The sequence below is a fragment of the Suricata suricatta genome, chromosome 14 (assembly GCF_006229205.1).
Source record: "Suricata suricatta isolate VVHF042 chromosome 14, meerkat_22Aug2017_6uvM2_HiC, whole genome shotgun sequence".
NCBI classification, from domain to species: Eukaryota; Metazoa; Chordata; class Mammalia; order Carnivora; family Herpestidae; genus Suricata; species Suricata suricatta.
The window spans coordinates 57,671,118-57,674,344 of NC_043713.1; the positions used below are offsets into that span (position 1 = coordinate 57,671,118).

At 41.8% G+C, this 3,227-nt stretch overlaps 1 protein-coding gene across 1 annotated transcript in view; it reads left to right on the forward strand.

The window, feature by feature from the left end:
• The window catches only part of VAPA (VAMP associated protein A), a 38,236-nt gene that overhangs the window by 497 nt on the left and 34,512 nt on the right, over positions 1 to 3,227 (forward strand). The gene's annotated exons all lie outside the window — the stretch shown is intronic.

Below are 3,227 nucleotides of genomic sequence, written 5' to 3' on the forward strand. Positions count from 1 at the left end.
GCCGCCGCCGCCATCTTGCGGTCCCGCGGGGGCGCCTCCCGGGTGCTGTCCGCGCGGCTGCCCGCGCCTGGCACTTGTCCTTGGACCCCGAGGGCCGTCGGGCGTTGTCTGGGAGGTTGTGGGTGGGCGGTGACCTTAGCGCGTGCGCTTTGGTCTGCGGCGGGAAGGGGGGCTGTGGGGCTAGCGCGAGTCGGTCGCCGGCGCCGGCTGTCAGCAGCGGTGGGAGGGGAGGCGAGGCAGCGGTGCGGCGGCCCTGGACTCGGTTCCGAGGGAGAACCACCCCCCGGCCTCGAGCAGAGGCTGGGTGGAACCGGTCCTCGGCCTTCGCAGAGGGGGTTGCTGCCTGCCTTTTTACCTTGTTTAGAACTCGTGTCAGGTATCTGGAGCGCTAGGGAAGCGGAGAAGCCCATGAAGTGCTCTGGTTATGATTTACCCGGTTGTGTTGGCAGATACCCAAGCGCGTGCGGGCAGGAAAGCTATGCGTCAGCCCTGGAATTGATTGTAGTAGGTTAATAGTAGACGTCTTCCTGGTCCTCCGGTGTGACATTTCAGCTCACCTTCTGCGCAGGGCCGTCCTGGTGTTTGTCTGCTCTTGTTTAGCTCTTTAACTTACTTAGCTCATTTACTGCGGAATCTTAAGTTTTGGTGACTTTTGCCTTTACGTTTGCGGTTAATGTGGGGGCTGATGAGGTGTTACTCAGCTCTGGAGTCTCCTTGATGTACTTTGTAGCAATGCCTGTGATAAATCAGTAGATCGATTTTGGTGATTCCTGAGGAATAATCTAAGAGGCTCTTTGGCTCCTTTGGGTACTGTAGGGAAAAGAGTTAAATTGGTTTCTTTTTAGGAATACTGAAAGCGTGTGGAGATCTAAAATGGAAAACAGATTTCTTCCTGTCTTCATTTAAGTGTATTGGTAATCGCCTTTTGGATGATTCATTATCTTGTATTTAAATTTCAGTAGTTATGATGAACAAGTTTTTGTGAAATATGTAGCCATTCCATTGCTTAAAACGAAGTCCTCACTGTTGTACAAAAGTGAGTCCAAAGAAAAAACAATTGTTTTTCGTAGGAAACGTTTTGAATAGTTTTAGGAATTTTAAAATACTGTTTTCTGCTATTATGAGGGTAATATTGTGTAACTTACTTATTTTGTAAGCTTTTTAGTACATTTGCAAATGTCTGTGAGTGGAAATGTAGGTGAGCTGCTTGTTCTAGTAAGGGTTTGGTTTTGAGACCACTCTTAAATATTTTGAGGGGCACTAAGTGCGTCTTACTATAACAAGTTCATGTGTGGCATAGTTTCACTTAGCTTTAGCTGAAAGAAAAAACCTTTGGGGAATCATGAAATTAACTTAAGATAGACATTATCTTTGGTTGGAGGAATTTAATGTAAACCTCTATGATGGTATATAATATAACTTTTGAGAACTTAAAACTTTTGCTTTTACTTTTTGACTGAGTTTACAGAGCAAATTTCCTTTACTGGATGAGCATATGTGTATTACCATTAGGGACTTAGAATCCTTACATAACCAATTTTAGGCCAGGAAATGTTTACAGAGTTTGACCTTTTCTCCCTAGAGAAGTTGTACCTCGCCATACTAAAAGCCTAGTAATAGTGGAGAACAATCTAAAAAAATAACCTAAAACCCTGCACAATAATATTCATTTATTTCACTTATTGTAGGTATTGAAGAGTTATTAGTAATGGTTATAGAACAGGTGGTTCTTCTGTTATGGATAAAAGTAATTCACAAGGACCATCTTTAAAAGTTTTGACATCAGTGACCACTTTTTAAAATTGACTTTAAAAAAAGTGTTTTGGGGGGCCTGGGTGGGTGACTCAGTCGGTTAAGCGTCCAGCCTCTGCTCAGGGCATGATTTCACATGATCTCACAGTTCAAGCCCCGTGTTGGGCTCTGTGCTGACAGCTAGCTCAAGCCTGGAGCCTGCTTTGGACTCTGTGTCTCCTCTCTCTAACCCTTTCCTACTCACACTCTCCCTCTCAGTCTCTCTCCAAAAAAAAAAAAAAAAAGTGTCTCATTGAATATAGAAACTATGCATTCAATGGGCCAGTTACTTAGTGAACACTTACTGAAAGCTTTGTGCCATCCCTATATTTAAGACTTTTCAGCAATGAGTGATTCAAGCTACTAGTTTATATTTGGGCATTGAGTGCTAAACAAGGTAGGGAAAAGATTTACAGTTTGTAGTTTAATGGGGAAAGCATACAGTTAAACAGTAAACTGTGTTAGGTTTTATCTTTGCTCTTAAAGAACTTCGAGACTAGTGAGGGAGACATAAAAGGCTGATAAGGTGCCATAACAGAGGCAAAACTAGTATGAAGAAAGAAGCCTCGCCCTTTAGGAAGCTTTCTTAGAAGAGGCTTATTTTCATTTGAGGGGGAAGGATTGGCCTAGGGAGTGGTTGTTTACTCACCTCTGATGTGAGAGAACATGTGGCTTATACTTAAATACCGTCTTTGCTCTGTGCTTCCGCTCTAGGGTGAGATAAAGGATTGGGAAGGAGGAGGGATAGGATGAAATAGGAGGTGACCTTGGGTGTCATTTGATTCCTTCTTCATGTTATTCTTCTAGTCTGAGGTAAATGATTTGCCTTGATGTATTAAGTTGCACTGTTCAACATTAAGAATCATTTAGAATCAACAATGTATGCTTAGTTTGATGATGATAAAGTAATTTCATTCTGACTTGCCCTAAATCACCTGTAATTGTTTAAGTCTCTTAAAGGATAGTTTGCAAAATGCTTTATTTTCAGTAGGTTTATTCGAATTAGTTTGAACTCTACATTTGACTAGGATGGATTCTTTTAATTCAATCATTGTATCATTCTGAGAATAGGTGGTGAATTTTTCTGTCACATGCATAACAATCATCTTGATACGAATTATCAGTATGCACATTTGCATACATTTGCACAAGTATGGAGAAAGATGCCAGTTTAATGCATTTTTTAAAAAAATGTGGTGCAGTAGGCAGGACTTTGGTGCAGTAGGCAGGACTGTGGTGTAGTAGGCAGGACTTTGAGTAGATAACGAAAGAAAATGCAAAATGCTTACTGATTTATGATGTAGTTTCATCTTAGCTTGGGCAAAGCATGCAGTATTTAATACATAGTAGCAGAATATTTACTACTGCAGCTTGAAAAGATGTGAGTTCTTTGTGTGCAATCTTTCATTTATGCATGTGAGAGGGTTTTCGTTTTT